At 49.4% G+C, this 12874-nt stretch overlaps 1 pseudogene; it reads right to left on the reverse strand.

Moving 5' to 3' along the window:
• Positions 1-482: 482 nt before the first annotated feature.
• On the reverse strand, positions 483-1365 carry LOC142587211 (very long chain fatty acid elongase AAEL008004 pseudogene; annotated as a pseudogene).
• Positions 1366-12874: the final 11509 nt, after the last annotated feature.

Below are 12874 nucleotides of genomic sequence, written 5' to 3' on the forward strand. Positions count from 1 at the left end.
TAAAGCATCCACCTTGCCACTTCGTGGCGCTTAGCATTCATGCGAAAACAGCGCCGCCATATATATTGACTCTACTGGCACGCCGATGCGATATAAGAGCTCTACTCACGTATACGCCACTCACACGGCTTACTACTGACATATGTATTTTTTTTAATTGCAACCATGTAATCTCCTGCAACGGTGAAATCCCACGCTGCTACTATCATGAGATTAAACATGAAAGACTATACTTTAATCTAAAGGAATCCGTATTTATGTCGCGTAGTATTATTTTTCGGGAATATGCCACTTCTCCACCCACAACATACAGGTATTCCTAAAGCGAGCAAACTCTTTTTCAACCACGCAGCTGCAAGCGCGAACGGGAAAAGAAATCACTTTTAAACAAGCATTGTAACATACATATATTCTCTGAGAGGAAATAAAACACAAAAAAGGTCTAGTTTCTTTTTTTTTTTTTTTTTTTGCTAAGAGTGGAGTCACTGAACCTTGGTCTTCGAGGCATTATACGACGCTGCCATCTTTTTCCTGTCGATGTAATTCTTCAAGTAAAAGTTGAGAAACATGACGAGAAAGAAGAGTATCTGGGGCAGGCCGATGTACACATGCGCAAGTGGGTATCCGCACTCAAAAAACAGCGGCAACAACTGGTGCGCGATGAGCACAACGAACTGGAACATCTGCAGCTGGGTGAGGTGCCTCTTCCACCAGAGGTGCTTGCGGACCGCAGGGCCTAGCAAGGAGAGGAAGTAGTACGAGTACATCACCCCATGCACGAAGCTGTTGAAGATCAGGGTCAAGGCGATGTGTCCGTCGGCTCCGTACGCGAGCCCGTACCAGCCGTTGAAGACCACCAAGGCGTGGTGGACTACGTGGAGTACGGAAATGTTGGACTCCTTCTTGAGCAGAACGAAGAACGCAGTGTCCAGAAAGTCCGCCACCCTCACCCACTCGTACCACCAGCAGTGCGCGAGGAAGCTTATGGTCATTTCGTCACGCGCATCGTAGTCGATGCCCTGGCACACGAAGCTGTAGCCGCCGCCCAAGTAGCTCCTCGTCAGGAAGGCCACCATGTAGTACCAGTTGAGCACCACCATGGCGGCGTTGAAGATCACAATCGCCGGCTTGAGGTTATCGTACGGCTTGCGGCCCTGCATGAAGCGGGGCCCGGCCACCTTGACGACATAGACGTAGGCGAAGAGCAGCCCCACGATGAACGGCTTGTTGCCCACCAGGGCCCAGCCCTCCGTTCGGGGGTCCCGCCGCAGGAACACTGTCGCCGCCGTCGAATTCAAGGCGACGGCGGCCGTGCCCGCGTTCTCCATCGCGTCTTCGGCGTTCGCGAGCCCGTTCTGCAACCGAAATGGACCCTCCGCTGCCCAGGAACACTGTGACCTTGATTCGCAAGGGAACCCCACTGCCCTTGCTCTGTCTGTCTGTCTCTCCCTCACACCCCTACCGGTTTTGTTTTCGGCCGGGCCAAGGCGAGGCGCGCTTGCATAAGCCGGGTGAGGGCGAGCTTGGCGGGAAAGGGCCTGAACGGGGTATTACCTCTCGCCACGCGTGGCTTGGGAGCCCTCGTTCGTCGAGACAGCTCGGAACACCCTTTTTTAAGTTATAAATGGGAGCTTTCTCCTCATGCGCATCGACACAACGTAAACACGGCAGGCGATATTGGAGGAGAAATACGCGGCATACGCGCTGTCTTTCTCGCGCTGGTTTCATATAGAACCGGTGGGATTCAGTAAGATGAAGCTTTAGCTCTCCTTGCTGGACTCCTTGTGAAACAGCTCGACGGCATTCCGGGTGAGATGCCTGGCCGAGATAACGGCTCCCGCAAAGCATTCGTTGGGTTTCCTTTCATCGCTGTTTCTTTTTTCTTATTACTTGTGAACCACCGCGGCCGAGGGCTTCCGTACAGTAAGAGTTATGTTTACTGGGTATCCTAGAGAACCGATGTGATGCAATAAGAAGAAGCTTTTGCTTGGGCCTTTCTTCGATGCCAACTGCTCAAATAGATGTAAAACTCACAAATATATCTGCCACACGGAACGCGTAAACCGCTCCCTTTTCGCTACCGACACATCCGCATTGAAATCACCGACAACGACAAAAGAGGTAGTGTCATCGCAGCTAATTCACGCAAAGTGAGTAGCCATGAACCTTACAGGACTATGAGTCATTGCATTTTTTGCTTGCTTGCGGGAGTATGAGCCTTTGCTCAAGTGGGTATGAGCCACTGATGATGATATTTCTCTACATGCTGTTCTGCATGTTATATGCGTGATTAGAAACACTTTAAGCACTGTTCGGTTCCCTTTGCTGAGTGCTTGTAACCTTTGCCTTACGGGGCTATGAGGCATTGCATTTGTTGCCTTCTTTCGGGAGCGTGAATGCTTGTGGAGGTAAGAGCCATCGATGATGATAGTTTTTGTTCATGGAGAACAAAAATGCATGGAACTGTAGCCTTATCGAGCTTCGCAGCAAAAGCAAAACGCTGCGTTGGGCTTGTAGCGTTACTTCTTTTTCAGAGGATATGTGCGCGAAATATGGAGTTAGATTCACTACTCACAATATTGGAATTGTCTTTGTTCACTATCACTTCTACACGACAGTAAAGGCGTGCTACATTTTCACTGAAGGAGTATGAGAAAAAGACCGTATACTGTTGCACCGCTTGCGTTTACTCTTCTAACACAATATTTTATAGATCACAATCAAATTCTTCCTCTAACAGATTACAAAATAGAGGAACATGGACATGTCTCAAGTGAAAAGAAGTTTTTATTGCTTATTATTCAGGTTTCACCGGACGGCAGAGAAAGGAAATTCAGCAAAAAAATGTTCTTAGCATATTTCAAAGTCTGTCTACTTCCAAACGACTCATTTGAGTTCCTGCTTTGCACGCTGATACCGACTAAAAGAAAAGCGAGGGACAGATAAGCAAAAAAAAAAAAGAAAAAGATAAGAATAGTGCCGGGATAGCCAGAGTGGACAAACTCCAAGAGCAATGACCGCTAACAGTCGCAAGTGTTCGTATATTGTCGGCAGTCGTTTTCGAGAAGTTGGTCATTGTGCCCTTGTGCATCTATTAGTACTAAGGACAACTTCCCGAGACATTTTCTTCCGAGAGTAGCCTGCCATCCAAGCGGCTAATACTGAGCTCCTGGAGCCGAGCGGGGAGCGTCAGGTTGTGTGAGTGTCTAGCCTTCGTGGATCTAACGAGAAGCGTCGGCCTAGAAACGACAGGGTGGTTGCTAATGCATTTTGATGACTTGGATATGTTTGTCAGGAGACCCGAGACAGCACCGTGTCTTCTTACGTCTTATTATGCTGGCGTTCCCGTACAGTAAACTCAGTACTGAAGGGGCGCACGTCGTAACATGCGGTAGTGTTGCTCACGTTTGTTGCTCAACATATGTAACCTATCCCTCCTACGTATGTAAGCCGAGGCACTCTATTCCAAACTGCCTGTTTAGAATAGCGTTTCACTCAACACATGTTAGTATTCCCACAATCACAAGGGTCCAAAGTGCAACATGTTCTTTTATTTGTAAGTTGTCACGACAACGGAGTTGTAATTCACACCGCCTGCCTCTAAGAAATACGCAATCGAGTATGGCCGATGACGAAATAATTGCCAAAAGTGGTAATCAGGAGGCGTTAATTACCATGAACTGCGGGCGCCTATACCACTGCAAAGGACGGATGTTGGGCGGTGACTGCAATCCTTTGCTCGCCGCATGACACATCTACACTGGAGTTCAACTGGTTTCACCAACGCCCTCGTGTGTTCTCCAGACATTTGATTGGAACTTCGCCTGCCACCAGGACTCTTCTCCATTTTTCTCTTGATGTCACCCGCCCTATTCGCAACGTGCTAAGGCTTGCTTATCCCGGTACTCAATACGACATTTTTTTCATTATATATAAATAAAGTATTAATTAATCCTTACTACTTCATTAGTAAATCATAAATAATTGATGTAGAAAATAGCGCCTCTTCATCTCCGTAATCACGGTGTCTCTCACGTGTTCTATGTATATTTGTGGCAACGCAGCGGGAAACCTATCCTTAGTTTTGCAGAGATAAATCATGAATTATGATCTTTATTGAAAATATGAATACGTATAGGGTGTCATTTCAACAGGAAGTCATAATCACGGTAAAGCAATGTAAATACCTATGCGTATATACAGGGTGTCGCACGTAACTTGAGCCAATCATTAAAAATATGTAAATGCAACGTAGCCGGACAGAACGAAGGTAGTGTTGTTTGTCGTCGCTTGGAGATACTCAGATATTTTCTCCACCTATTACATAGTTAGTCTTAATTATTCAACTTCTCAAATATTATAATTATATGGAAAGGGTCAATGCGAAACTCTTAGAGCAAAATGAAAAACTCCCGATACACCTTTCTGTTGCTGTCTGTCTGTGTTTCTCGCACACACACACTCTCTGCCTCGCGTTCACACGCGTTCTCTCCACCTCGAACGCAAACGCACTCTCCCTCGCAAACAAACGCAATGTCCCTCACATGCATGAACTCTCTCTATCCGTCGTACACGCACACACACACACACACACACACACACACACACACACACACACACACACACACACACACACACACACACACACACACACACACACACACACACACACACACACACACACACACACACACACACACACACACACACACACACACACACACACACACACACACACACACACACACACACACACACACACACACACACACACACACACACACACACACACACACACACACACACACACACACACACACACACACACACACACACACACACACACACACACACACACACACACACACACACACACACACACACACACAATGAGCGCGCACAGATATCCATGCGCACAAAACACGCACACAGTTGTTCGCACTCGTGCATGCTGAAACTCGAAAACGCACGCTGGCACGCGTACACGTTCACACGAGCCCACACATGCTCCGCAAGCGCGCGCACACGCGTACGCACACGCAGGCATGCACACAGGCCGCGAACGCGCACACACCCATACACGCACTCGCGCGCAGGCATATGTTAATACAGAGGCACTAGCACGCGCACACCTACGCAGAGCGCACACGTGCATACAACCACACCCAGGCACGCTCAAGACATGCACACGTATAACCACCTTATACGGCTGCCTCCCAAAAACCTGCGCGTGCTAAAAGACTTCATAACACTCCCTCTACCATTAACGTCTCAATGCCACCTGTAATAAATCGCTTAGTGATTTAAATTTGGCGCTTCTTCAAGTCAATGCGCCCTCTGCCGGGAGGGTGCAAAACGATTTCCTCCTGTCATGGGACTCCACCGCCTTTGTCTGACCTGGTTTTACTGCTGTAACACACCACCGATGTTCCGACTAAGTGCCAAAATGCATATGTTGTTAGAAGGGACTACCCTCTTGTTGCAGTCACTTGAAACTTTTTGACCCTCGGTCGATGTTGTTAAATATAACATTGAAAAAAATAATGTCGCTTGAATTACACTTGTGCATTGCTGTGAAGTTCCAAAGGATAATGTCTAGAATTCCTGGAGATGTCTGCATCGGCTTCACGATAGATGGGCACACAGGTGCTGATAAACTTGAAACCAAAAAAAGCAAGAAAAATAAAGAACCTCTCCTAATGCACAGCAAACCACTCACGCAAAATAATTAGGCCACAGAAAAAAAACAGGCACTTTGAAGAAACATTGATATCAGCAAGCTGTTTCTCCAACAGCAACTATCCTAGCCTTAGGATCACGCCTTGCCTTTGACAGTGGTCACTGTACCAACCAAGTGACTGAAAGTTCTATTTCGCGATTCTCAAGTGGAACAACTCAAAAGACAAGCGTTGTCAGCTTTCTTTGAGGCAGAAGCTTAAAAAAAAACGAGTAGCTCCACTCCCCCATTCCACATCACAGACAAAAATAAGATTTTGAATCACGGCGTCACACCAAATCTTTATGCCCCCCGCGTTTTGGCATTATATATTATACAATCCAGAGATGTTGTGTCCTAGGCGTTCACAAGAGCAGTATTACTACTGCTGCCTTCGACAACCTCGCCACTTTTATTGCCGTGCTATAAAACTAAGCAGAAGTAATCTTTGCACAAGGATATTAAGCGCTAGACGTAAGGAAGGGCTTCGATGGGGCTCGCTTCAAGGATTTCTGAGTGAGTCCCGCCTAGAGCTGCGAAAATGACGGTGAGTTTCGTTGCGCGATATGCATGGTGTAAAAGATCATACCAAAATGAAAAAGATCGCTCGATATAAAACAAGACAGCATGACGCAATATCGAGAGCTACACAGGGTTATTTAAGAGTCGTCGTAATGTTATGTGGGGTGTGCGGGGGGAAGCCCGTCAGATATGCAAATGACGCAAAAATATATTTAAAAACATTGGCCTCATGCTGGTGTAAGATACTCCGGGATCCGTACTGCCGCGAAAGAAAAAGCTCGTTTGACTTCATCGCAGCGCACATCGGCTGTCTGGAGCTTTTGAGAAAATCATCGAAATTTTACACACGAAGTTCGTGTTCCACTTTATTCAGCTATACATCGAACATTTCATGGCAGAATGTACTTAGAAGCCTTTCAGTTTCCTTTGCTCCTTGTTTTTTTCATGACCGAGCTTCTTTTTCACGTTTACTCAAAAGTCACGCCTTCTTTCCTATAGAATCACATATACTGAGTCTCGGTAACCCAGCATTATGGTTTATGTTTAAGTGTCGTGAGAAAAGTCTCTGCAATACGAATAAAATAGGGAAATTGCTTCAGTGATGAAGAAATTCCTCCATCCTGTGAGCACTGCTCCCCACCAAAAGTAATATCGAGAAACATAACATGGGAGGAATAGATGTCGGAGAGGACATCAACTTTTGAAGAACGCATTCATTTCAGAAACTGCCCTTGCTGACTATAAGGGAAATCCCCAAAAAATTAAATTATGGCTTTGTTCCATGCCAAAACCACTTCTTGATTATGAGGCACGCCATAGGGGATGACTCCGAAAATTTCGACCACCTGGGGTTCTTTAACGTGCACCTAAATCTAAGTACACGGGTGTTTTCGCATTTCGCCACCATCGAAATGCGTCCGCCGTGGCTGGTATTCGATCCCACGACCTCGTGCTCAGCAGCCCAACACCATAGCCACTGTTGCGTTTCGCCTGCGACACGTGGTTTTGCCGGCGCGACGGCGGCGGGGCGGCGGACATTTTGGCCCGATCGTCGTCACCGCAACACTCATCGCCAGGTGTTTCCAGGCGCGTCTGCGGCGATGCGACCGCCTAGGGATTTCGTTCCAGTCATTGTGCCCGAAACAGGCGAGGCCAAAGCAGGGATCTCCTTCCAGTTATTGGGCCCGAAACAGGCGATGCCAAAGCAGGGATCTCGTTCCAGTCATTGTGCCCGAAACAGGCGATGCCAAAGCAGGGACCATCTTCTCGTTACAGTCATTGTGTCCGACCGGCAGCGCCACGACAGTGTGCTGCGCAGCGCCACGACAGTATGCTGCGCAGCGCCACGACAGTGTGCTGCGCAGCGCCACGACCAGGTGCTACGAGATCGTGCGCAGCGCCACGACATGGTGCTACGGCATCGCTACGACAGTGTGCGTCACCATTAGCCCATTGTACATTCACGTGCTCGTCTTTTGAGGGGTTCCTTCTTGCCCTCAACTGCGAGAGTATAAAAACAGCTGCCCCCGGACGCCAGAGGAGGGCTCCGATTTCTTCCGTTGAGTGAAGTGCTCTCCCGTCTCTCTACTTCGGTCAAACCTGACCGCCAACTCTTTGCGAGGTTAAAATAAACAAGTTGTTTCGTTGTTACCTGTCGACTCATGCTTTGCCGGGACCTTCGGATGCTTGCAGTTGTACCCCAGGCCGCCAGGCCAACGCTACCCTTGGGGCTTGCGACCCAGGTACAACCACGGGCGTCAGCGCCGAGTTCCCATCCGATCGCTCCAGCAGTCGGATCCAAACATCTGGTTGCCAGCGGTGAGATCGCCTACGACTTCAAACAACGGTCTGCCAGCGGCGAGATCGCGACAACGGAGGCCAGCAGCAAAGAGATGCAGTTGACTGTATGCTGAGCAGCTCAACGTCGATCCGGGAGCAGTGCAACGAGCCCTGTGTGACGACTGGTTGCCTGCAGCGGAACGACTGCGCGGAATTCCTGCCTGCGAGGTTTGGTGAGTGCGGGACTTTCTTCTACTGAGCTTTGCCAGGCTTTTTGTTAGTGTCAGAAACAGAGCTGGTAATTGTGGTTGTCGTTGCTGCCGGGTTAGTTTGCGGCAAGACAATAGTAAGCAGTAGAGAAAGCAGCATTCAGAGCAGCCATGGATTTGAAGTCGTTGCGCAAACCGAAATTGTTGGAGCTTGCAAGAGAGTTGGGTCTGGATGTCTCAGACAAACTAAGAAAACCTGAACTGCTAAAGGCTATTCTTGAGTTAGAGGCTGAGGATGACGAGCTGTCGGAATGCCTTGAGACTATTGAGGAGAGGTCAAAAAGACAGGAGCGCGAACTTAAAGAGCAGAAAGAAAAAGAAGAGCGCGAACACGCTTTGGAAATGAAGCGTCTCGAGGTAGAGATGGAACGCGCTCGTAATGGAAGTCAGGCACACGGTGCAGGAGAACGCGTATTGTTCAAAATGACTGACCTGATGCGGCCGTTTAAGCTTGGAGAGGACATTGGTTTGTTCCTGGTTAACTTTGAGCGAACGTGCGAGAAGCAGGGGTTCTCTCGGGAAACGTGGCCACAGCGCTTGCTCACTTTGTTACCCGGCGAGGCGGCCGACGTAGTCGCTCGCTTGGATAGAGAGGAAGCAGAGGATTTCGACAAAGTAAAATCGAGTCTGCTAAAAAAGTACCGGCTGTCTGCGGAAGCGTTCCGTCGGAAGTTTCGGGAAAATGAGAAAGGCAAAAGTGAGTCATATACAGAGTTTGCGTATAGGCTTATGTCGAACATGCAGGAGTGGCTCAAAGAAGAGAAAGCGTTTGGTGACCACGATAAAGTTCTGCAGTGCTTCGGGCTAGAACAGTTTTATAGTCGGTTACCTGAGAACGTGCGATACTGGGTCTTGGATAGGCCAGACGTGAGTACGGTGGCTAGAGCCGCTGAGCTAGCCGAGGAGTTTGTGACGCGTCGAGCTCGCGGAGCTAAGGACGGTCAAAAGGGTGAATTTGGCTCCAAGTCTGAGAGGCCAAGGTTCACGCCCATGAGATTAAAGAGGGACACGCGTAGTGAGGATGCGAGTGAAAGCAGTCCGACCAAACGTAAAGAGACGGCGGCAGCCAAACGCAGAAAGCGGTTCGAGATGAGGCGAGCGCGCTTGTGTTATACGTGCCAGAAGCCGGGTCACTTTTCGGCGCAGTGTCCGGAAACAACACCAAAAGTTGTGTTTTTTTCAATAGGCAGCACTGACGAGAACATGAAGCTTCTCGAGCCTTACATGCGAGACCTCCTCGTGAACGGGAAAGAGTGCCGAGTGCTTCGCGATTCCGCAGCTACGATGGATGTAGTTCACCCGTCTTACGTAGAACCCCATATGTTCACGGGCGAGTGCGCATGGATCAAGCAAGCCGTGGAAGCTCATAGCGTGTGTCTGCCGGTAGCAAAAGTGCTTATTGAAGGACCTTTCGGAGCGCTTGAGACAGAGGCGGCAGTGTCATCTATGCTGCCACCCCAGTACCCGTACCTATTTTCAAACAGGTCCGATCACCTCCTGCGCGAGAAGGGGCTTTTGTTTGGTGAAGCTAGTGTTCAGGCCTTAACCAGATCGAAGGTTCGGGAGCTCGCTGCAAAGGCGGTAGTTGCGGGGCCGACGTTATCAAACAACGAAAAAGGGTCAGAGGCGCAGCAAGCTGATATTCAGAGCACGCCCGAACAGAATAGAATTGAGTCTGTAGCGTTGAAGGCGCCAGATACTGGAGAGGAAACGCCCGACGCGGGAAAGTTAGAAGAGCTATCTACTGATTTGCTCATCGCGCCTACGTCAGACGGACTTGATAGGTTGCTAAAAGTCAGCCGGACGGCTTTGATAGCCGAGCAAAAAAAGGATGGCAGCCTGGAAAACGTGCGCTGCAATGTCAAAGAAGGTATCGCCAGGAAAACTGCGCGTTTTGTGGAAAGAGGTGGAGTCCTGTACCGGAAGTATCTAGACCGAGGAGTGGAGTTCGATCAGCTGGTCGTGCCTCAATGCTATCGTCAGGATCTGTTGCGCTTGTCACATGGGGGTTCGTGGTCCGGACACCTAGGAGTTAAGAAAACTAAGGACCGTCTCTTGCAAGAGTACTATTGGCCAGGGTGTTTTCGGGACGCAGACCATTTCGTGAGGACATGTGACACTTGTCAGCGGGTGGGCAAACCAGGGGACAAATCGAGGGCGCCGTTGAAATTGGTACCTATCATTACGGAGCCTTTTAGACGGCTCGTTATTGATACTGTGGGACCTCTGCCGGTAACAGCCACGGGGTACAGACACATTTTGACTGTGATCTGCCCAGCGACAAAGTTCCCTGAAGCAGTGCCGCTTAAAGAACTCAGCTCAGTTGAGATAGTCAATGCACTACTGTCCATATTTGCGCGAGTTGGTTTTCCTGCAGAAATTCAATCAGATCAGGGCACAGTGTTTACTAGCGCTTTGACGACAACTTTTCTCGAAAGGTGTGGGGTAAAGCTGCTACACAGCTCAGTGTACCACCCACAGTCGAATTCCGTTGAGAAGCTCCACTCCGTCATGAAGCGCGTGTTGAGAGCGTTGTGTTTTGAACATCGAACTGACTGGGAGCTGTGTTTGCCTGCGGTGATGTTTGCGTTAAGAACCGCGCCGCATGCGGCTACGGGGTTTTCGCCAGCTGAACTGGTGTACGGTCGCTCGCTTCGATCTCCGCTTCGCATGCTTCGAGAATCATGGGAAGGTAGGGGCGACGACCCAGTCGTGGTGGAGTACGTGCTTAAGCTCCTCGAACGCTTAAGAAGGGCACAGGAGTTGTCAGGTGAAGCAATGACAAAGGCCCAGCAGAGGGCCAAGGTTTATTATGATCGGACAGCCAGGGCCCGTCGTTTTGAGGTTGGCGATGAGGTCATGATATTGCGCACATCGCTAAACAACAAACTAGACGTGCAGTGGGAGGGCCCAGCGCGAATTGTTCAGAAACTGTCGGACGTTAACTACGTGGTAAGTCTGCCAGGAAAGCGGAAAGCACAGCAAGTTTACCACTGTAATCTGCTCAAACCTTATAGACAAAGGGAAGCAGTGGTGTGCATGATGGTAAACGTTCCTGAAGAGCTTCCGGTCGAGCTTCCGGGACTAGGCTCAGTGACGAACAGGGAAGACACCGGTCAAGTCATTAGTGACCTTATCAGTAAAGCACCGCTGTCGCCTGAGCAGAAAACCGAACTACACCAGCTATTACAAGAGTTTCAAGGTCTGTTCTCTGAGAGGCCTGGTAGGACTTCTGTACTTACTCATGATATAGAACTTACCTCCCCAGAGCCAGTACGATCCAAGGCGTATCGGGTGTCACCCCGCCAGAGCGATATTATGGAGGCTGAGGTAAAGAAAATGCTACAGCTCGGTGTTATTGAGGCAGGTGAGAGTGATTATACCTCCCCTTTGATTTTAGTTGAGGTACCGGGCAAGGAACCTCGTCCTTGCGTCGACTACCGCAGGCTTAATTCCATCACTAAGGATCAAATTTATCCGATCCCTAACATCGAGGAGCGCCTTGAGAAAGTTAGTAGCGCTCAGTTTATTTCCACCCTAGATCTTGTCAGGGGTTATTGGCAGGTTCCACTTACAGAAGAGGCTAGTAGGTATGCGGCGTTCATTTCACCAATGGGAACATTCCGTCCTAAAGTGTTGAGTTTTGGTTTGAAGAACGCGCCATACTGTTTTTCAAGTCTCATGGATAAAGTGTTGCGGGGACAGCAAGAATTCGCTTTACCGTATCTAGACGACGTAGCGATATTCTCCGCATCCTGGTCTGAGCATATGACACACTTGCGGGCAGTGCTAACCCGCCTGCGCGAAGCAGGCTTGACAGTAAAGGCTCCTAAGTGCCAGTTAGCACAGGCCGAGGTTGTCTACCTCGGTCACGTGATTGGTCAGGGTCGTCGCCGCCCCTCTGAAATAAAAGTGGCCGCTGTGCGAGACTTTCCGCAACCGCGCACAAAGACCGATATTCGGTCGTTCTTAGGTGTCGCCGGCTACTATCAGAGGTACATCCCTAGGTACTCTGATATCGCGGCTCCCCTGACGGATGCTCTAAGAAAGACAGAGCCTCAAACAGTCGTCTGGGACGAGACAAAGGAAAGAGCTTTTAGCGCCCTAAAGAGTGCCCTAACAAGCCAGCCTGTGCTACGATCGCCAGACTATACAAAAGGGTTCATTGTTCAGTGCGATGCTAGCGAGCGAGGCATGGGCGTTGTACTGTGCCAACGGGAAAATGGAGAAGTAGAACACCCCGTCCTGTATGCTAGTCGTAAGCTGACCAGTCGTGAGCAGGCGTATAGCGCCACCGAGAAAGAGTGTGCATGTCTCGTGTGGGCCGTTCAGAAATTGTCATGCTATCTAGCCGGCTCGAGGTTTATCATTGAGACAGATCACTGCCCTCTCCAATGGCTGCAGACCATCTCTCCCAAAAATGGCCGCCTCCTGCGCTGGAGCCTCGCTTTACAACAATATTCCTTTGAGGTGCGTTACAAAAAGGGGAGTCTCAACGGTAACGCCGATGGCTTAAGTCGAAGCCCCTAACGTAGGAATCAGCCTCAAAATTGTTTGTTACTGATGTTTTTCTTCCTGAGGCAGGATT

Source organism: Dermacentor variabilis, chromosome 7, assembly GCF_050947875.1.
Source record: "Dermacentor variabilis isolate Ectoservices chromosome 7, ASM5094787v1, whole genome shotgun sequence".
NCBI lineage: Eukaryota > Metazoa > Arthropoda > Arachnida > Ixodida > Ixodidae > Dermacentor > Dermacentor variabilis.